The sequence below is a fragment of the Helianthus annuus genome, chromosome 16, assembly GCF_002127325.2.
Source record: "Helianthus annuus cultivar XRQ/B chromosome 16, HanXRQr2.0-SUNRISE, whole genome shotgun sequence".
NCBI lineage: Eukaryota > Viridiplantae > Streptophyta > Magnoliopsida > Asterales > Asteraceae > Helianthus > Helianthus annuus.
In genome coordinates this window covers 178336997-178361039 of record NC_035448.2, presented here as the reverse complement: position 1 = coordinate 178361039, position 24043 = coordinate 178336997, and the positions used below count along the sequence as shown (strand labels likewise).

The following is a 24043-nucleotide window of genomic DNA, read 5'->3' as shown; positions in this document are numbered from 1 at the left end:
CTCCAGCATCCCAGACAGCAAGTTCCAATGACATGTACCTAAAGGCCTGCAAGCATGCAGAAAAACGTGTAGTGACTTATGATATGTTATGTTATGCTATGTTGATAATAACTCGATACCGCAGACGGCCCTTTTTGCCCTTCTCCAATGCTCTATCAAACATTGGTCATGATTTAAAGTTATTAGTTCACGCTCGTCCTATCCAGGTACGTCGTGAGGGTGCCAAACCTAATAACGCTATCAACTAATAACCCCGTTGCCCTACAAGCAACTAACCCAATAGTATGATGGGACTTAAGTGATAGAGAGTGAGTGTATTATCCAACATTAACGTTTACCGAAAACCGTTGCATATCCCCTGCAAGGATATGCGTTTGTGAAATGCGCCTCACATCCCCTACAAGGATGTGGGTATTTGAAACCGCCTCATATCCCCTACCAGGATATGGGTTTACAAAAATTCGTTATCAAGTTTTATCAGTTTGATTGTCCCCATCGGACGCATGCTTGTTTTGAGAGAAGTGAACTCACCTTGGATTTGCTCGGTATGTTTTATTACTTTGTTTATCAATGGATCAAGCACGTCCTAACATGGTTTATCAATAACAATCAGTTCTGTATTCACATTGGATCACGTATTTTGTCACATATTACACAAGTTACTTTCATGAATATATACACATAATATGCATGTTATAGTTGTTAGCCATGTCACACATCATTCATGTTAACAAAGTTTATCCACACAACAGATTATTGTGCCACATACAAGTTTACTTCATAAGTCCAAGTCCCAATTAACACTTAACAGCCGGTGATCATCATGAAATCTCATAGTATGTAGTTGTTTCATTTACAAGCTCATATCACAAGTTCCTATTTCACAAGGCACGTAACAGTTGACATTCGTAAACACAGACATCCAACATTGCACACACACCGTATACTTCTACTGTTCCATCTATTTCTAGTTCGTTTCAGCAAGAATGTTCACTCAACAGTTGGAACGTTCACTCGTCAGCAAGAATGTTCACTCAACAGTTGGAACGTTCACTCAACAATTGAAATGTTCACTCATGAGCAAGAACGTTCACTCAAAGTATATGTGGGAAAGAAATAAGTTTGGAGATATGTATGTGTATAGATCTACCTACATGTTAGTGACGGAATCCATAGGTAAGCATGAATAGAAATGAACATGCACGTAAGTTTGTACGTATGAGACTTATTTATATGGATGTTTGTGACTTGGATATGTTAGTAAAACTATATGGGAATGTAAGTGGTATGTAAGAGCTTGTACATATGTATGTTTGCGTGTATGAATGTGTGCGTATATATGTAGGTGTATATGTTTGTGTACATGTATGATTTATGAATGTATGCATGTATGGATGTATATGCTATGAATGCACCTAACAATTAGTATACATATATGAATGCGAGATGTTATAAATGTATGAAGGAATGGTTTCATGATGTTTGGGCATTGACGTTTGCTAATGGTGTGCCTTAAAGTTGAAATGTAATGCAGGTAAAAGAACATCGGGTTCATGAGGTATCGAAGCCGAACTCAGAATGGGAAAATACGAGAGGATAGTTGAATGAATCAAAGTTTATATTGTTGAATGATATTTGATATTAAATTACATGAGAATAATGTCGTACCTATGGTTGTTACATGTTTGATGTGAACGAAATCAAGGCATAGGTTTAGAGGTTGCTTAAGCTCATCCACCAACGGTCTAAGAAAAACGTCCATATCCTTACCGGGTGATTTAGGTCCTGGAATCACCAAGGTCAACATGAATGAGGACTCTTTCATGCATAGCCATGGAGGCGGATTGTATGTGGTGATTACAATCGGCCGCGTGCTATGAGCTGAGCTCATGTTACCAAATGGATTGAAACCATCGGCTGCAAGCCCTAGGCGGATATTTCGAGGTTCCGTCAAGAAGTCAGGGTAATTTTTATCAAAATCTTTCCATGAAGATCCATCAACAGGATGATGCATTTTACCATCTTCTGATCGCCCGGTACTGTGCCATATCATATCTTTTGTCGTTTGCCTTGAAGAATACAAACGTCGTAGTCTTGGGGTTAAAGGAAAGTATCGTAATTTCTTGTGAGGTACCTTCTTACCATGTGTGTTTGGATCGACCCACCGACTCTCATTACAAACAGGACAATTCTGCAACGATTGGTGCTCTGCCCAGAAGAGAGCACAGTCATTTTTGCACACGTGTATTGACTCATACCCAAACCAATCTTCTTTAATATCTTTTTGGCTACATAGTGTAGGGGGAACCTTGTTGCCTTCTGGATGTGAAGATTGCAAAATCTCGAGAAGCTCATCAAATGAACTGTTAGTCCATTTGTTCTTTGTCTTCACATGCATAAGCTTCGAAACAAAGTCAAGAGAAGAAAACTTAGTACAACCAGGGTATAATTCTGATTGGACTTCCTTTAACAGTTCTTCAAAATCATCACGGACTCCCGTTGACGGTTCTTCATCGAGGTTGGTATCCTCTTCCATTCAATAAGTTTTTTTATTTAATGTCTTATCTTTTTATAAATTTTTATTTTTTTATTATTTTAATATACTTTAAGTGTAAAGAAATATAATATTTAAAATAAATAAGATATAATATTATCATTTAAATAAATTATAGATGGATAAATAAACCAGATATAGATAAAAATAAAAGGTTATAGGTGGAGGTTTTGAATGATTAATTATTGGAAAAAAAGTAGGTTTGGAATAATGTGGCATGGAGATGTGACGGGTTTGGATTTCAAACTTGGTTTATTGTTGGAGATGTGTAAACGGGTTTCTCAGCAGCTAGAACCGAGCGGCAGTCGCAACTGCAGCCCTTCACAAGATCACGTGTGGCGGAGATTTGGATAAGAGTAAATGAGATGTAGACGAACCTGTTACATTTGCAGTAGTATTATGATCATCCCGAACAATGGACTTACCTCAACTTGAGTCACTTCCATGCACATTTGTATATCTTTTACATCTCTAATTGGTTTTCTTAAAAGGATTAGTTATACCATTTTATTTGTAGTAAAAAGAAGAATGAACATCACAAAACATAGCAAATTAATCCAAAGCTTCAACAGTAGAACTAAATAGTGTGCCAAGATGTTAGTCCAAAATTCAATTGGTGCAATAAACCCAACATGTCTTAATTAGCAAACACAAAAAGAGATTTTACCTGTCATAAACAAAAGGCAAAGACAGTAGATAATTCTATCTAGGGTCAATCAACTGTCCTATAAACAACATAACCCCGGTCACATCTTCTCGAATCACAAACAAAAACAGGTGATCCGCCACAAAATCAACCAAATATTCTTTAGCAACTGACGGTGCACATCCATACATCATCTTAGATATAGTGACCGCTGCAGCTTCTGTACCTTCTTCATTCACCTCCACAACGGATTTATGCTTGATTTTTGATACATAAAGGCCTGTACCAACAGGTGAGTCAACCATTTCGGTGACACGATGTCCAACGCCAAAAGGCAATACAAGCCCTAATTCCTTCAGCATATCAGAAGCTTCAAACCCAAATTCGATCTTAAATTTTGGTATAAAAAACTCCCCGACCTTTTTTTTTACGCGTGGAATGTGACGCTCAAAAAAGTCAGATGTGGAACTCATCTTCTTTACCAAAGACGGAAGCCCGTCTTTTGCATCACTGAGGTAACAGTACATTGTGAACTTACGGTTATCTTGGCCTTGCGAATAGGGGAGACCCAGTACTTTGAAACCATCATATTCACGCACGAATTGATTTTTGGAGCTGGTCATAAAGGGAAATTGAACTTTGTTTCCATTGAGGAGATGAAAGTCACGTTCTTTAGTCAATGAGGTGTTAAACTTCTGAGTCCATGTTCCCTTGAAGTAGATAGCATTTGCAAGCATGAGCATCGTGCCATCTTTAACTTCTTCAGCACTAATGACTTGATTGATGAGGCCATTTGTTTGGTTTTCGGCCCATGAATTCACTTCATGGCCACCTCTTCAGCCTTCAATAATCAAACCAAAAATCAGAAAATAATATATTAGCATACATATCAAAAACATAGTTCGATAACTTTAATAGCGATCAGTTTTGAGAAATCCAAACCGTTATAAGCCTAAGTTTGTGAATAAAAACCAAGATTCATATCAAAATAATTATTCACACAACATTAAAAAAACCTCCACTAGAAGTTAAGAAAGAAAGTTGAAAAAGAGGCCTGTTATTTCAGTCATCCCAAACCCTAACTTAAAAAAACATTAAAAACTGACCTTATGGAAATCAACTTGTCTGCATGTGGCTTTATAAACGGTGTCCACAACCTGTTTGAAAGAAGGTTCGAGAGAAAAGGTTTTCCCAGCCCAAACCGCGTTTGCAAAAGAAAATCTAGGTCCGCCAGCGAGGCTACCAACGGCTAATATCGAGGACACAAGGTGCGAATAGAGAGAATTGAGGTCATTCGTCGTGTCCGTTTTAAGGAAAGCGAGGAGTTGGTCGAGTGTTTGACCTTTGGAACCGGCGGCTAGTAAGCTCAGGAGGGTCTGGATGGAAAAGGGGCGAGAAGACAACGTTGGAGTCGTGTTTGTTGGAGAGAAGGTGGGCGGCCAGTGTGGTTGAGACATGGGTTTGGTTGCTGATCAGAGAAGAAGAAGAAGCCATTGAGTACGTGAAAAGGGAAGATGTAGAAGAGTTTTTTGTAAATGCATTTAATCAAAACCCTATTTATTCTTTTTAACGGCAAACCCTATTATTTTGTTAAAACTATTTAAGATTTTACTCAATCAAATCAAATCAAATAATTATTTTAATTTTGGTGGCTTTAATAAGTAATTAAATTATTTTAATAAAAGAGGATTTAAAAATATAATAAACTAGGTTAAAACCTCGTGTATTACACGGTTTGCATAAATATAATTTTATATAATATAATAAAAAGATATATTTTTAAAAACTCGTATATTACACATGTTGAATAAAATATAATGTCATATGCTAATACAAAGAGTCATCAAGATTTACCTTTTAAAAATGAACATTGGTGTACTATTTACCTATTATAACATTTTACTTTGTTTTTTTATTTTGCATAAATGTGATTTTATATAATAAATAATAAAAAAAGATATACCTTTAAGAAAAACTCATATATTGCACGTGTTTAATAAAATATAATGTCATATGTTAACACATACAATCGTCAAGATTTATCTTTTAAAGATGAACTTTAATGTATTATCTACTTATTATAACACTTACTTAATCTTAACTAAATTTTTGTTTAAAATTATTATTATTTAATATGATCATAATAAAAATAAATGTTTATATTCTTATCTAATTTTTTGGTTTAAAATCATCATTATATTATTATTATTATTATTATTATTATTATTATTATTATTATTATTATTATTATTTAATATGATCATAATAAAACCAAATGTTTATTCTTATCTAAATATTTATTCTTATCTAATATTTTTATTTAAAATTATTATTATTATTATTATTATTATTATTATTATTATTTAATATAAGGGATAAATAGGAAAATAAGGTGAGAACGCACCAGAAAGTGACACGTGTCCAAAAAAGATTTTCATTTATTAGTATAGAAAGATTGGGGTTGGCTAAATGCACCCCTTGTTTTACTAGTCATAAACTCTTTCTAAAAATACAGTTTAAAATTTGTCAAATTCTACTCATTTATACAATTCAAATATTGTTTTTGAAGACACATTCTCTAACTAGTATTTTATTATGTTTCTGTATTTGAAGACACTCTCTAACTATATATTATATTGTCGCCGTAAAGTATAACTGCTATTTAGATAAATTCTGGCCGTTTAAAGTCTCCATCTTTTGATCTCAGCCATTCAAATTGCTTAAATTTCTTCTAGAAGCAACGGTTCATGTCAGTTCTACACTCTCTCTCCTAAAATCCAGCAGTTGGCGATGCTTTTCCTAGATCAGCGCTCCCACGTCTGGCAACTGCACACGTTCTCCTCCACCCACGTTTTCCATTTTTTCCTCCCAACCACCCTATCCCACCCATTATATAAACCCTCCAGGCCTCCACCACCCACCATCACCAAGTTCAGATTCATCCTTCTTCACACACCACCACTATTTCACGATTGTCGGCTTACGTAAGAGGCTACAAGTACCGTTAAAGACAACTATGAATCTTCTGGTGGATTTATTGAGTTCATAGTCGGTGACGCTGATTGGAAGAATGCCTTTCGGAATCCATGTGCAATTAGCGGTTTTCATCTCATCTCACCTCTATTCGAATTGGAAATTAGGTTAAGCTTTTCTTTTCATCTGTGTGATTCTTAATGTTTGTAAATGAGATAACTAGATGATCAATGGCCAATTCCTTTTCAATTATCATAGCCCCAAATCTTGCTTTTGTTGCAATCGAGTGACATATGGATGCCACCGCCTCCCAACCATGAGATCGAAGTGTGATGAAGGGAAAATTCAATGAACAGAGGTCCTCTATTTGATTGATTTCAAGTTTTTTTAGCTTTTAAGCAATTTAATTTGGGTTTTATGGATTTAATTACACATTATTCAATAGCAGATCGTTTTCCTCTCATCGGTCTTTTGATTTCAATTGCAGGTTACTATGTTTTGCGGAATTTGGTTTCACAACTTCACATTAGATATAAGTTTTGTTTTGAAAACCTTCTTTTTTTTCTGAACCCTACTTTTTTATGGGATTTGAGTAGTGAGTGTGACAACCGGCAATTTTCGGGTCTTAATTACACAAATAATAAACATTAAGACGATTATAAGTAGTGTTTTAACTAGTAAATTAACTTAGTTAGGCCTTTGGAGTGCCTAGGAACGTATGTCCGGCTTTACAGTGCGCGAATGGTGATTTACGGGAAATCTGCTGAATGTCAAACGATAACGAACTGACGCCGGACAAAATACTGACAACGCCAACAAATACGAATTTTATACGTATGAATTTAGTTTTGAGAATTTATCGTACCTTCAAATGTCACAAACGCATACGTGATCGAAAAACGCGACTGCATGAACGCACCGACAATGAACCGGAAGCATCGGACACGTGTATTACCTTAAAAACTGGAATATTATAATATACTTAGCGCCGTAATCAAATTTTAATGTCCGCAGTCGAAACCGGATCGAAAAACGGATTAAAAACGACAAACGACGCATTTTACGCGATTTTAACGCAACCGACGAACGAACGCGTCAAACGTCGAGTACTGACACTATTTTACATTTTTATGACCCTAAAATTTAATCCTACAACATTACACGAAGTTCGGGTGCGTTAACGGGCTCTAGAAATACGAATGGGCCGCTCATAAAACTTTTACGCACTAACAGGCCTTGGGTCCAAGCCCACTTCGTCTTACTTTGGAACTCCTAAAGAAGGAGCAACTTTTTGCCAAATTCTCTAAGTGTGAATTTTGGCTTAAGAAAATTCAATTTTTAGGACATATCGTCAACGAACAAGGTATTCATGTAGATCCCTCCAAGATCAGTGCGATTAAGGATTGGGATATGCCTACTACTCCTACTGAGGTTCGTTCTTTTCTTGGTCTCGCGGGTTATTACCGCCGCTTCATCGAGAACTTCTCAAAGATTGCAGTTCCCCTAACTGCTCTAACTCAAAAGAACAAACCCTTCGAATGGGGAGCCAAACAAGAAGAAGTGTTTCAGACCTTGAAGCAGAAGCTTTGTGATGCGCCTATTCTATCTTTGCCTGAGGGCAATGATGATTTTTTCGTGTATTGTGATGCATAAAATTTGGTTCTTGGATGTGTTCTCATGCAAAGGAACAAAGTCATAGCTTATGCATCAAGGCAGTTGAAGATACACGAGAAGAACTACACCATTCATGATCTTGAGTTAGGTGCAGTTGTGTTCGCTCTCAAAATCTGGAGATACTATTTGTATGGTACAAAATGAGATGTATGTGATGTCCACAGGTACTACACTGATTTCTTCTACCACAAACGAAGAGAAGCGGACATAGATCGAGTCGAGAGCAAGGATTGAACGGAAAAGAACAGTCACATAGCTTTAATTATGTAACGCCTTAAAGTGTTAATTAAAAGTGAATGTTGTATATTTCTTTTAGTTAACGTTTGGCATTCCGTATTTGAGCCTTCATGTAAGAAATGTGTCTAATAGAGAAAGAAATTTTTAAGGCTCTATTTCCGCTGCGTCGTTTTTAAGTTATTACGTGTGAGGGCGTTTCATAAAACATATATTTCCTTTACCTCTTTTAATAATTGTTTTTTTCTTTTTTTTAACATATATTAATTTATCGATTAGTTTGATACTTCTTTAATAAGTTACGTTTATAACTTTTTTCTGATACCTTAAGTATGTATTTGTGCTTGATTTCTTTCACTGACATTCCATTATAAGTTTTATTAAAAATATATATATATATATTGTTTTCGATGGATAATAAATATTAACTTTATTTTTATAATACTATATAGTTTTTATTGTTTTATTATTTAATACATTATAATATTTATTATTATATTTACATTTAATAACATATTTTTCTTTTTTTAAAACATATATTTCCTTACCTTTTTTTAATAATTGCTTTTTTTTTATTTTTTTAACATATATTAATTTATCGATTAATTTGATATTTCTTTAATAAGTCACGTTTATAACTTTTTTCTAAATACTTAAGTACGTAGTTGTGATTGATTTCTTTCCCTGACATTCCGTTATAAGTTTTGTTAAAAACAAGGTTGTACTCAAAATAAAGTATTTATTTGGTATCATAAAACGATACAATGATAAACTAAATCGTTCTAGTGGTTTGACTTTCTAAACAACATGCTTTGTTTTCAAATCACGTTTATTTTACATTATCATTTGCTCGGTTTTAACACAATGCCCGATATAAAAAAATAGCTAATAATTACAGTTCAGTAGTCTTAGTTAGATACAATTGTAATAATAGTTCTTAGAAAGGTGAACAAACGCTTTAATCGAATTAGATGGGTCTTTACTTTAGAAATAAATTTTATGTTTGTATTTACAATGTTAATAATTATAAAAGAGCCGTTTTTCAGAACTCTCAAAAAAATTTAGGCCTCAGGCGACAAAAAAAGTGGGTCCAAAACTGTGGTTAAGAGGAAATGAATTAAGAAAATAAAACCTTAGAGGTGGTTTCAAGACTTGAATTTGAGATCTTTACATTATCTTAAGAAAGTTTTTTCCCACTCAATCACCAACACTTTTTTTGTATAATAAGTGGACGGATATGCTAAATGTATAATTCAGTTTATATATAAAAGCTTATAGAAACCTTTCGGACCCTTTAAAAATTTAGTTCTCGAGCGACGGCATATGTTGACCGGCCCAAAAGCCGGCCCTGATTAATAGGACTAATAATTTTTTTTTTTTTTTGCTCAATGTTATACTTTCTTTACCTTTATAAAAATTATTATGAGCATGTGCGTTTAGCTTGACGATGTCCGGACACCTGCTTTTAATAATTGATTTGATAAATACATACTAATTTTTGTTTACAGTTTATAATCTTTATACATTTATATCAACTTTAACGTCTATAGACTCACAATATTTTTATGAAATATAATATTTAAACATACACTCACTAATACCACACTTTCTATAACTTATAATAAGATCATATCAACTTTTGCATTCATATTCATACTCATTTTAACATTTATATAATTGATTATAAACATTTACAATTTTTTGAATTATCTTTCGACTTTTTATTTCTTATTTGTGCTTTTCTTTTCATGACTACACCATCATCACCGCCCTCTAAACATCACCACCACCATCGCCAGTAAACACCACTACCCTGCACCCCCTACGACCAAACACTGTCAACAACCGCTCAACATACAAACACAAGTTAAAACAAATTCTAAAAAGTAATGGTTAGGTTAATGTAACATAATTTGATGTTCTAGAATCTAGAGAGACAAGAACAAACAAATCTTAAATACAAATAATACATTATTATTTTTTTTAGAAAAGTAAAATTTCAAAATGAATTCCAATTTCTACAAAATATATTCAACTTTAACCCAAACCTCATATATTATAATATTTAATGAATTTCATGTTTGGACAGGTGTATTCTCAACCACAAAACCATGGGTTGAAAAGTAAGCCAAAACCAGATGAACCCACAACCTTCATGCCATTTCTTGAATAACAATTTATGACCACCACCACCCCCACATATATAAACAAACTCACAGATAAACTCTACAAAATACCTTTTCTTATTTAGAAAAAAAAAAAAAGAAAAAAGAAATACCCAACCCAAAATCATCCTCATCATCTCTCTACCCCCAAATCAAATTCCTCAAACACATCAAAAACCTTAAACAACAAAACCGACCCCTGTCTACAAGATGCTGCACATGTTCTTTGCAGTTGCGTTTTCAGCAGTGCCGTTGACTTTGTATGTTCCGCCAATCAGAAGCTTGAATCTTTTTGTGCAAACGATGGAGGAGATATGGAGGGAATCTAGCGGCTATACTCATAGGGTTTACCCTAGAGTTCGGTATGCGTTTCGTAGGTTGTTGGATTGTATGCTCTGCAACACCGCAAGTTAATTTGACATAAGTCTTAACGCCTGTTTGTTTTGTACATATTTCTGCTGCTTTCTTGTTTATGGTTTGTTTCTCTTGACAATAGTTTGCGGGATTATGTGATCTTGAGTTTTTTTTTTTTTTTTCCTTTTTGTTTTTGTAAGGTTTACGGTTAATAAATTTGACTAATTTTCTCTTTGTTCCCGCTTTTGATGTAAATTAATAATCGATTTGGTTTGTTATATAAATAGGGTTAGAGCTTATGATCTTGTTTGATTTAGAAAATAGATATGGATTATTAGTGATGTTCGTCTATGATGGAAATTTGGGACTTATCTTGATCAGTGTTGAAATTCGGCAACACAATAAACCACCAACTTTGTTGTAGGGTTAAATCATGTTTCTTTGATTGCTTAGGAGGGGCCGGGCCAGACCCCTAAACTTTTCGCTCAGTAGTGTTATATATGTAGTTTTCGTATATAAATTTTTGGGCATATACGTTTTCGATCCCCGGTTCTATAGAAAATTTTGGGTATATACGTTTTCGACCCCTGACTTCATTGTCAAGTTTCGCCACTGGTGCTAACCAGTATTTTGAAAACCAGACATGTCGTTAAACCGACAACTTTACTTGCTCAGAGGTTGTGATCTGACCGAGTGTTGTTATGGTCAAAACATTGGTGCTAACTGCTAACCACTTGAAGCTTTGACACACTACCTTTTATATATCAACAAAAGCCAGCAAAAAGTTGAGCAATATAGTATACATTGATAAGTGATGATAACACATATAACTTTGTAGCTAGTCTATATGTAACACGTATCACTTGAAGCTTTTACCAGTGTGAGAACGTCAGTCAGTCCGCTACTGATTGTAAGGCTATATAGCCTATAGGGGCGTGGTTCTCACGTATCACATGGGTTTTATTGCCATATCAGCGTCTTATCGGTTTTCATTTCCCATCACAACTAACAGCTTCGAGTCATTTGATTGGGGGAAATAGTTTCCACTACTCACATGGGTAAGTTTTATACAAACTTTACTATTATTATTATTGAACGTTACTCTGGAAATGGGAAAGGGGGAGACCGGAAAGCAGAGCAAGTCCACGCCGAAGTCTCACGGTTGTGAGCCACGCCTAGGGGGTACGGTTTGTCACGCGTGACTCAATGGTAACCAGGTCCGCGCCAAAGTCTCACAGCTGTGAACCACACCTAGGGGGCGTAGGACTCACGCGTGGCTCCGTGGTGACGACCAGGCCGGATAGTCTAAGTAACCTGGTAACCTTGTCTTCAATCAGACAGTGTACGCCGGATAGTCTAAGTAACCTGGTAACCTTGTCTTCAATCAGACAGTGTACCAATCACGTTAATTTCTAAATAATGTACGTGGTTTTTAGTTTATATTATTATAAGATAAAAAATACAATTTAAACACCAACCCCAATTATTAATAAGTTTGTCCATCATGACAACACAAACAAGATAAGTAAGGACAATAATTAAACATAACTTACGGAAACAAAATATTATAACGTTATCAGGGAAAAAACATGATAATCATAATTAGTTTGGCTTCTTCTAAACCCTCAATCTGATTATGATTGGAAAGCATGATAGTGAGAGAACTAGTTCTCAAATGCAATTCGATCCAGACAACATATGAGGGTAGAATAACACTAATTAGAATTAGAATACCATCATTGATCGTCTCATTCACATTAAGCTCGTTTAACTACTTAATGAAATGTCAACTCATCCAATTTGACTCATCTAAAAAGCACATCTATGATAACTTATTGAATAAAAATTACTTTCTTAAAGGGACTTGAAAAAACTTTTGGGTTGTACTCTTTTGGTATAAAAAAGTTTAGAGCCCATAATTGTTGAAAAACCTTATGGAAATGCTTTTCCTATATTTTTTAAATCTATAAATTATAATAAATCAAAACCTAAGGCACATGGATTTCTCTTAAACATCTAAGGCTGATGGGTGTGGCTTAACGCCACCCTGCCACCTCACCCTCCATAGCGCCCCGAGGCATCAAAGACCACACCGAGCAAAGTAGGGGGGGGGGGGGGGCTATGATTTGCTCGCCAATGTGTTAACAAGCTTTAAGAGTGTGTGCTGGTGGGGCCCACCTAATTTCAACCAATAAAATCTTTTTTTTTAATTTTGTTTAATAGGGGGCTTTATACCACACTATGCAAGTTAAAGGGAGAGGCTTTAAAACCCCCCATATGATATGGCGTTTAGGTGGATCTGACGTGGCTTGATAAAGCCCCTAGGGGCTTTATACCACACCCTCCAGCCTAATTGCGACGTTGCAATGTATAGGGAGACATTGACTAAATTTGAGCGCTAAAGAAAACAGGGGTGTTCAAAACTTTTTTTCTCCCATGCTATTCAATCCCGTATCACCTATTTTCTCAATCAAATTTGAGTTTCCCAAAGTACTAATTTGTTTCCATTCAAAAAAAAAAAAAAATCTTTTAAAACTTAAATCCAATTACATGTTCCACTTTTGCATGCTTAGATCATTCTTTCAATCAAACTAGTAATACTACTCGCGCGCGTTGCGGCGCGGGTACATTGCAAATGTTGAACATATTAGTCTAAGCGTTTTGTGATGCGTTAACCATATGAAAACGTATGTTTCGACGTATCCGATTGAATTCAATGTAACTTATATAAGCATTGCGATTCGATCAAAATGTAAAGTTAATTAAATTTATACCGTACATTCATAAAGTATTATATGCGACCTGACTAACTTGAATTTATACCGTCAAGTCAAAATGTATTATATGCGATCCGACTCATACGTAGGAAACGTCAAAAATAAAGCACGGAAGAGTACACCAAATTTTCATCAAAACGTAGACAAACTCGACTTTATACGAAAAATTATACCAAATTTATGTTGAAATGTAGAACATTACGAATATTGTATAGCCTATGCGGCATGAGTATGTATAACTTATTATCATTATATTTGACCCGACTCGTTTCCAAATAAAATGTACATCGAAACGTAAATCAACTCGAATTTAAATCAACTCGAATTTATACCAATACGTACATAAAAAAGCACGCAACAACTTTTTTACTTTAATTAACAAACTTTAATCAGATTATTTATACTCTCGAGAGGGTTAAAGTGACATTTTATAATTTTTTTTAACAATTTTTAATGATTTTAAATTAATCATGAGGCAAATTACATAAGGATAGCAGGTAGACGGGCAACAAACTACGCCGTCATCCTGTTCTGAATAAATTTTATAAAAGTTAAAAGGTTGAAAGTTATATTTCCTAAACTTAAAAGCTAAGAGGGGTGAAAATAAAATTTAACAAAGTTGAGGGTAAAAAAGAAAAGAAAACAAAGTTTAGGGTCTAAAAGAAAGGTATCACCGACCTTTCAAAATAAGATTATATAAATTTGAGTTTCCTAAATTACTAATCCGTTTCCTTTTAATATTTTTTCTTTTAAACCTTAAATCCAATTACTTGTTTACTTAATAACTTAATATACGTCGTTTTTTATATCTAAAAAATTAATAAAAAACATAAATAAACTATTCAAATTTTTGACTTCTTAAGATAGGGCAGATCTTCCACAAGATCATACCAAAGCAGGAAATGTATGTCTTTATCACGTAGCTCCGTAAGAATGTTTTCGTCAAAATTAACTCGACAGGCGCATCTCTTTTGTGGACATGTGATATTGCATGGCCCATGATCGTCGTCCTTCAAGATCATGGAATATAATTCCAATTAAAAAAAATATTTTCTTGTCCTTCAAGATCATGGAATATAATTCCAATTAAAAAATATTTTCTTTATACAACCCGTGTTCTTAAACTAGTTATAGTTATACAAGGAACGAGTTATATGGTAAACCAACATATACACCCAACGGCCAACACTACGTTTCATTTGTAAATGGGGGAAATGGACTGTATCACCCTAAACTATGCAAAATTGGCCAATACCACGCCCAACTTTACAATTGGCTCCCACCATCCTCTACTCGACAACTTGGTGTCACTGTCACCCCTTCTTTAAATAATCACTAACTGAGTTTATTTATTTTGCTGATGTGGCTTTTATCTGATGTGGCAAGGTGATGTGGCATTTTTTAATTATAATTAATATATATATATACATATATAACACAATACATACAGTCACTTTATTATCTTTAACTCTCCTTCTCTCTTTACCTTGAAGGAGAAGGTCGGAATCCATGGCTCCGGCAAGACGGAGACGGCAAGATTGCTCCGGTTTCAAGCTTGATTTTGCGTTGTTTTTGTTGAAATCCATGGCTCCGGTTCCACTAACACCTAAATTCATCACCACCTCCACCTTCCTCTCTCAAAACCCCCCAATTAGTCGATCAATCACCGTGTCCGACCACCACCACACCGCTACGACCTAACCCCGCCACCGGCAGCCCACTCTACAACGAGAACTGGCAGAACCCTAACCCTAATCTCTCATCATCATCATCATCAGCCTCCGTCCTCCACCGCCGTCGAAGAAAAAACCAAATCTCGATATTTCAACATCTTCAACGTTGTCGCCGTCATCATCGTCGTTTACCTCTTATTCTTCGACATCACCGGCGAACACGGCACCACACTTTCTCGAATCCGGCCAGATCTGAAAATCCTAGTGGTGAGAAGGGGGAAGAAGGTGGTGGCTGAGTCGATGGCGGTGGTGGTCAGAAGGGGGAAGGAGGTGGTGGTGGTGGTGTTGACGGTGGTGGCGGTGATCGAAAATGCAGACTGCTAATCTACTTGGATATAATAAAATTTGATTCAGGTTTTTGTTGTTAATCAAAGTTTGTTTCAAAGTTGTTCTTGAACTGATCGAAAATGCAAGCTGTGGTCTTTTAGATCTGATTGTATAAAGCTGAGATTGATGAATGTTAGTGAATATATCGGCTGAGTTCCAGTTCTAAATCATTGCTGAATTTCTAATTCCGATTTGTGTTGTTGCTGAAATATGCAAAGTAGAAGAAAGATTTGATAATTGTTGTTATTCATCGATTAAATCTGCAGTAGTTGCTGCACTCGTATGCAACGTCGCTGTGTAACTGAACTTTCAGATCTAATGTTGGTGAAGATGATGAACGTCGCTGGTGAAGAAAGATTTGATAACTGTTGTTGTTATAAAGTGACTGTATGTGTTGTATTATATATATATATATATATATATTTATATTAATTATAATTAAAAAATGCCACGTCACCTTGCCACATCAGATAAAAAGCCACATTAGCAAAATAAACAAACCCAGTTAGTGTTTTTTTAACGAAGGGGTGACAGTGACACCAAGTTGTCGAGTAAAGGGTGGTGGGAGCCAATTTGAAAGTTGGGCGTGGTATTGATCAATTTTGCATAGTTTAGGGTGATACGGTCCATTTCCCCTATTGAATATGGATATAAGTTTACTATTACAATACTTAGAAAGATGTGAAACAACTAAATAAACAATTTTCAACATTACTCTATAGCTGATTAATGAACAAGGTTGTATGCTTTTAAGAAAATAAGAAGATAATCAAGAAAAGACTACTTCAATGCAAGCAATTAAAACATTGCTAATTTATACCTAATAAATAACTATCTGATTGCACCATGTGTTATAATTTTGTGAGCAAATAACTTCTTTTTTTTTTTCCAATTTCTCTTATTTCACTATTTCTACTTAATTTAAAAAATTAATTAAAAAATTCAGTAATAACTTATTTCAAAATATCGTTTATAATTCTTAAATCTTCACTACAAAATATTTAATACTTTTATATTTAACTCATGTGATATCCGAGTACTAATCTAGTAATAAAATAAAACAAGTTCAAGCATTTTATTTTGTTAAATATGTTCAAATGATTTATGATTCTTGAATTTAAAGAAATTCTTTACGTTCTAATTTGTTACTTTTGGCTATTAATGCGTTTGTACTCTAGTGGTATCAAGATGTTTTGTAAGGTATTACTCTGTAATGATACCAATACTGAACAATGATAATGAACGATTGTGACACCCTAGACAAATCCCACATCGGTCGCTGACAGGCGAGATGCTTGGTTCATAAGACATTTCCCGCCTCTTAAATCACCAACGCATTTTGAGCTTTGTTAGTTGTGGAGCACATAAAAACTCCACAGTTAAGCGTGCTCAGGTGGGTGTAAATATAAGTTATATGATGAAACACTATATCTATTTACATTTACAAACATTGTTAACAATTGTTCACTATGATTGGTTATTTTATTTCAAGTTTTATTTACATTTTTTATACTATTAATAATGTACATTTTTAATTTCACCCCTTATACTATTGTAGGATTGTTAGACGACCTGACGAGTCTATCAGAAGAGTGCTCGGACAGAATCAGAGGCGGAATTCATTGATTCTGTCTTAGTTCAGCTTGATTTCACTATTTTGTCTCTGTTTATTGCACTTGATAACAATTTACAAGCTCTGGAGACGATTCGGCAGGGCTTCGCCGTTACACAACTTCACTACACTCTTCCTAGTTTCGCTTCAAATGACCCCTATTTATAGGACATATGGTTTCGCTTATGTGTACATGACACATAAGCAGAACTTTTACAATGACTAATAAGCAAAACCTCCACTATGTCCCTATAAGCGAAACTATTACTAAATCATGATTTCTCGATTTCCGTGCATGATACAAACATCCCTAACCTAAGACTCGAACTAAGATGTAGTCGACAGACAACTGCACCAACAGACTCCCCCTTGAATGTTGACGGAGTCTTCAATCATGACAGCTCTTCACTCTTAATCGGTCTTCTTCAGGAATTCTTCCTGGAATTATGTACCTGGATCTTTCTCTGGCTCTAACTTTCATCAGACTCCCCCTATCATCATGCTGGGATCGCCGTCTGGAATTTGTTATCACCATTGAAATCAACTCCTGGCTTTATCAGTTTAAACTTCTTCTCAGGTTCTGATGTATCTCCTGGCTTTCCGTAGCAACAGGATCAGAAACCTGCACAACTCAAACACTCTATTACAAACAAACAAAATTGTGATTCAACTTAATGAATCAACTAAGCATTCGAGAATCTTCGAGAATTTTTCACATTTAAAACTTATTAAACTTTCCAAACATTTCAAACCAATTTAACCAAACCTCTGATCATCATGTTTAGCCTTTGAGATCTTGAATATCAGCTCTCCAACATCAGTTGTCGAAAATCTTTTTGGATTTTCAAAATATGAAACATAAAAGCAATAACAACAATTAAATGCAGAAATGAAATATATACAAACATATTTTTGTGAGTTCGTGCAAGAGGATCATATCAGCTGCTGACTAAACACTAGCACCGTTAAGCTGTTATTTCATTTTAAGCTTTTAAACAGTTCGCATAGATTGCCGATATTCTGATCCACTTAAATTCTCACAAAATGTTCAACCTGTTCGGGATACAGAATTAGTGTTTTAGAACTTAAACATCTACATGTGTCCCACCTCAGTATATACTCCCGTATCCAGACCCCAGTATTCAGTCTTACAGGTGAGTATACCACAGCTGATATCTGTTAAGGGGTAAGTGCGAGGGCCGTGAGAGCTCAGGTCGATACTTCCGTATACGCAGGGAGATGACGGCCTCGACTTTAAGGTGTGTCCCCTTTAGAGGATCTTTTGTTTTCAACAGCAGCGACTATCAATTTTATTGTTTTATCAGCATGCTGAGGGCGAGCTTATATTTCAAAGCTTTTTGCAGAAAGTATTATCCGGGGACTAGGTCAGTACTTCCATACAGCAGAAGTCCCGGGATAATAGCCCAGATATCACTGAGCATAAAGACCTAGTATCTCAGAATATGGGACCCTTCAAACAGGATTTCAGGGGTTACCTATATATCCTGGAGGTGTTCCCCACGTAGACGCAAGTGAAATTTATGTTTATATCCCAAACTGATCTACTAATTCTGTGAAAACCTATCGAAACATCTTTAGCGAGACTGCTTAATTGTATTTATACATTACAAATCTTTAGCGTACTGTGTCAGTCTAGCTGATGTACTATCATTTACCCTATTCACACTAAAACTCATTTTTTATTTTTCCGATGTTTTTGACATTTTCAAATTTTCTAATTTTTTTAAATTTTTACTCCCGTTAAAATCAAAATATGTTTCAATTTTGATTTTCTGGGAAAATTTGAAACAAACTGTACAAAGTTGACAACATGATGAGAATCACATCAATTCGCCATCCACTAGGCGTAAACAATCAGAACTCCCCCTCACAATAAACTGTTTTCCCATTATGATTTCAAAACACTTAAGTTTGTTTTAATCAAAATGGTTTTTCCGGAAAACTTAGTTTGTTTATTAACCACTTGTAGGTTTTGAGGTTACTTCATCACTTTGTTTTCTTGAAACATTTGAAAGATTTATCATTTCCAGTTTTACCATAAACCATTTGTAGAAAATCAAGTACAACTTAATGTCCCTGATTTACCACATGTAAGGCGAAAAATCACCAGAGTGAAATTTCTCAAGAAATGTGCCGATTCATGTTCCACGCTTACCAACCTGGGAACTCCGGCAAGTCATGTTTTTCTATTTGAAAAGATTCACCCAAGCCTGACTGACCTTGGGTGTTTTTGAATTCTTGTTCAACAATGGTGGAAAATTTGCATCATCCATTGTTAAACCTGAATTCTCCTTTTTTACCTCAACACCAGGCTCCTCTGGTTTTGACAGACCAGAATCATTGCCTGCACATGGCTTGTCTGATTTTGCCAAATCAGATTCATCGCCTGAAGGTGGCTTGTCTGACTTTGACACGTCAGATTCATCGCCGACCATTTTCTTCTTCTTTTCCTCTTTCGTCCTCAGATTTGTATCTGATGAATTCGTCTTGCTTGACTTTGCAATCGAAGAAGTTGATTCATCAGAACTCTTATTTTTACCAACAGATGAACCCGAGGACAAGATTTTCTCGAGATACTCTCTCGCTTTCTTCCTCTTCTTCCTCAGTCTGTCTTTCTGCCCCTGTGAAAGTTTAACTTTCTTTTCTTGAATTGTTTGTAATTGAACTTTTGGTTTTAGAACTGTAACACCCCGAAAACGGGTTTGGTAATCAAACCCCGTTAATACTAAAAGACGGGTAAAGTACCATTAGTAATAAAATTTACCCGGTGAATATTAGGAATTTTAAGTAAATAAACCTAATATTTAATAAAAAGATAAATAAAGGTCTATGGATAAATAAAGTTTATAAAAGGTCTGAGTTAACGGGATCTAAAATAAACATAGTCGTAAATATCCCCGAAACCCGCTAAGTTAACTAGAAATGTATGGTTTAGTTAATAAGAGGGATTGTGGATTTAAAATAAGAAGGGTGTAACATCCCGAAAATACACATTCTTAAATTTGTATTTAGTTACAAATAAAATTGGTAAAATAAACTAACCAGGATTGGCATTAACCTAGTTAAATGACAACTTATGAGTAGTTAAAATGTTAAAACAAAAGAAAAATGAAACTTGAGGGACTAAAGTTGTGTAAGTGAAAACTAGTAATAATAAAACAAAAAAAAAATAAAACACAACACTTGTTTGTGTTGTTGGGTTCGATCAGAAGGCAGGGGGCGACTTCAAGCTCCCCAAAACCCTAGTTCACATCAAAAACCACCAATTGAAGGATCAAATCGAGTCCAAAACGAAAACCGAGCATATATTCGTGATCCCCATTGAAAGGAGATCATAAGGTATGTGAAAATTCATGAAAATCCTCTACTTGAAATTCTCATGAATTTGGGAAATCTGAAATTTGATGATGCATGTTTGTTAATTTGATAGAATAGGGATGATATAATGTCTAGGAGTAAAACCCTAGTCAATCACATGTTGAAATCATGCTTATTTCTTGTGAATTCACAATCACCATTGAAGGTGATAAGTGGGTGTAGTAGGAACATGTTAAACACTAGAATTTTAATTGTGGTTCTAGTGTAATTTGAGTTCTAGGAAGTAAATTCAGATTTTTGTTAATGTGAAAATTTATGTAAACATGCTTAGTTGATGTTAACCATGGCTAAATGACAAGTATTGAGCTTGTTAATAAATTGTGAGAAATTATGCCCGCAAGGTGTTTGTTAAAATGCCTAAGTGAATGTTATATGTTGAGATTACGAATGAAACGCGTAATTGCCTTGTTTGACTAAATACGTAAGGTGGAATAGTCGTGAATTGAAATGACTAATCTAACCACCTTGTGAATAATGATAGTTTGTCGCCTAACGAGCTAGGTGGAGGCTTGAAAAAGAAGCGGTCAAACGAATCAAGCACGAGAAGAAAACGTATTCGGATGCGAGGTAAGTAGAGCTTACGCCCCTTTACATTATTTGCAAAGTTACTTAATTTCAAGTAATGATATGAATGCTACTAAGTGGTTGGTATATGATATTCCGACGCGATTCAATGAGAGTTGGAATGAGGGGAAATGGTAAATTAGTCATGTAATGACGAATAATTAAAAACGGTTTTAAGTAAAACAAGTTCAAAGAAAACCGGGATAGGTAAAAGGGGTGAAATGGTAATTAAATACCATCTCAACACGGACAAATGGTCAATTAGACTAAATGGGTCAAATGGTGTGGATAACACCATTTGGCAATAACAATTGACAATCGCTTGTTGAGTTTTGTGATTTCAGGAAATAACATGTGTTGCGTTGCTTTAATTAGAAAATTTAAAGCAAGAAGTATGTAAACGGGTCAATACTATGATCCGAGCCAGGTACGCATACGTGAATTTATAGTTAAAAGTGCAAGAAGGTCTAACATCTAGCCGAAATCCTTCATTTCAAAATGAAGGACTAAATGTGACCAAAGAGCCCTTAATAGGTAAACAATGTAAACGACCCTTAGAGGTTGCCTAGAAACTTATATTATGAGTTTGAAACCCTTAGATGTGTATAAAAGTTCTAGGCAAAAACAATTGCGGGTCAAACGCCTAGAAATAGTTAATTGCGGAAAAATGACCAACCGATAGGTAAAATTGGGAAAAAGGGGTTCATATGTTAAATCCACCACAAAATAGTTGTGGTGGAATATTTCTAGTTAATTAGACATGGAAAATATTGTAGTATCAAAAGAAAAGCAAAAGTTCTAGACCAAAATGCGTAAATACCCTTAACGGGTCGAAATAGAAGTATTAGCGAAACGAGTTAAGGATGTGTAATAACCCGTGATTTGAACCTTGTGCAATAGGAAATAATCATAATATTATGTTTACGAAAGAAACAAGGGCCACAATCAAGTTCGTTAGATGAATTCATGAACGGGTCAAAATTTGGGTAAAAATGGTAATAAGCCGAAGACTTAAAAGTCTTAAATTTTTGTTAATCCGGATGTCGGATTTTAACTCCATATGATGGAGAATTAAATTAAGGACGCGTAGGAAAAAGAATCGTGTAAAACGGATTAAAAACGAGAGAGTTATGTCCGTTTCGGTAAGAACTAATGAAAAATAGACGTGCAGAGTTGACACGGGCGGGTGACTTTTTGACACGGCCGGGTGGCTGGGCTGTGAAAAATATATGTTAACTGACACGGCCGGGTGACTTTTTGACACGGCCGGGTGAAGGGGCTGAAAACAAAACAAAAATAATTTCTTGTTTTGTTACGTTAAGCACGGAACTTGTTTATACACGATTATTAAAGTGTCAAAACTAATTATTTACATGGTTTTGACCGTAGGTGAAGATGGGATAAGCGGTTTGAAAGATACGAAAGTTTTCGTGCAAATAAACGGCAAAATAGGAAAGCTGGAATGCAGGGGCCACCGTAACTTACGGTGCCACTGTAAGTTACGGTGGAGCTGAAGGCTTTACGGCAGCCCCCTACTGATTTACGGTAGGGGCATGTCACACCAGGGGCCACCGTAACTTACGGGGCCACCGTAACTTACGGTGGAGGCCAGTTGGAAATCCATGTTTTGAGATCAAAAGTTTAACGTTGGGATTCTTTTTCCTTCCATTATTATTACCGGATTTGTTTAGACTTATCACATTTCCCGTATGACTAAAGCATTTCATGTTGATGAAATGTAGGTTCTTTTTGGATGCCGGAAGACGATCAAGCTCATCGAAGGACCGAACACGATAAAGATACATGCTTCCGCACATTTCCTCGTCGTAAATTTTTAAACGACAAACTCGATCACTTATGTTGAATAACTTATGATTTGTAAAAGTTTTAATAAACTCGTATTTTCATAGTATGTGTAAACTTAATTACACATCTAATTGTTGGTATTTATATATATATAAACAAAAAAAAAACGTTAAATAGTAACCAGAGTGTTACAATATGTAATCTTAATTACATGACTGTTTTTCCTAAATGAGACGTTAAACCTTAGTTTATAAGAACGGGTGTTACAAGTTGGTATCAGAGCCTTGGTTTAAGAGATTCAAGTATGGCGGGAAAGCTATGCTTGGACTTAAACCTTATGCTCTTGATAAAGATTGGTGTTCGGTTCGAGGCTTGATCGCAAATCCGGTAAGTACATGTATATCAATGGTTTAATATGATTAAAGTGTTGAGAACAACACATATGGTTATCGTGTAATACACGTTACACCAATAAAATCGATATAGAATAGATATAGTCAATGAAATTACACGCGTTGATGCGTATAGTAGAAAAGCCTTGTATTATAATACGGGCATCCTTTAATGTTGAAATTATTAACATTTGTATGTATTTTAGTTGAAGGACACTCGCATATGAGGATAGCGAGAGCTTAACAAATTACGGATATGATAGAAGAACGGTCCAAAATATGACAAGAGGAGCATGCTCACCAAGGACTAAATCGCGTAACGACCGCGAACAAAGTTAAAGGCAAGAAACGCCCGTCGGGGCAAGCATTGCCAGGTGCACACTTTTAAAAATTTAATTGCACAAGTAGCAATATGCAACAAACACGTAAGTAATGACGGTTGCATACACATATGATAGAACTTAGAAAACCTGATTTCCAAGAGAAATTTAATAGAAAATGTGTCATTCACGATGATGAGTAACAAGATTTGTTCATATGGAAACTTGGATTGGGGTAATTATCCAAGTGGGAAACTCTCAATTTAATACTATTGAGAAAAGTAGCAATCACATTAACAAATGTGATTAAATATTAGTTTAAAAAAAACATTGTATATGTTCATGAATAAAACATGTAAATCAAATAACTGTTAAATGGTAACTAAATAAATGGTTGCCAATGAAAGTCCAGAATATAGAAAGATTAGAGGCGTCACTTACATGGGGTGTAGTGCGGAAATTATGAAAAGGTCATGTGTGTCATGTGTTGATCGCTTACTCTGGCCAAGTAAG

The 24043-nt window shown here is 35.1% G+C and overlaps 1 long non-coding RNA gene and 1 pseudogene across 3 annotated transcripts; one reads left to right on the top strand and one right to left on the bottom strand.

Annotated features, from left to right (window-relative positions):
• Nucleotides 1-3151: 3151 nt before the first annotated feature.
• On the bottom strand, nucleotides 3152-4694 carry LOC110920077 (annotated as a pseudogene).
• A 15554-nt stretch (nucleotides 4695-20248) lies between these two features.
• On the top strand, nucleotides 20249-24003 carry LOC110918078. Of its 3 annotated transcripts, none has more exons than XR_004883080.1 (3): nucleotides 20249-20409; nucleotides 20930-22557; nucleotides 23417-24003. It is a non-coding gene; the product is annotated as an uncharacterized LOC110918078 (long non-coding RNA). The 3 variants fall into 3 exon arrangements; XR_004883079.1 differs by lacking the exon at nucleotides 23417-24003 and adding an exon at nucleotides 22755-22998; XR_004883078.1 differs by lacking the exon at nucleotides 23417-24003 and adding an exon at nucleotides 22755-22998 and having other exon boundaries at nucleotides 20930-22658.
• The last annotated feature ends 40 nt before the right edge of the window (nucleotides 24004-24043 follow it).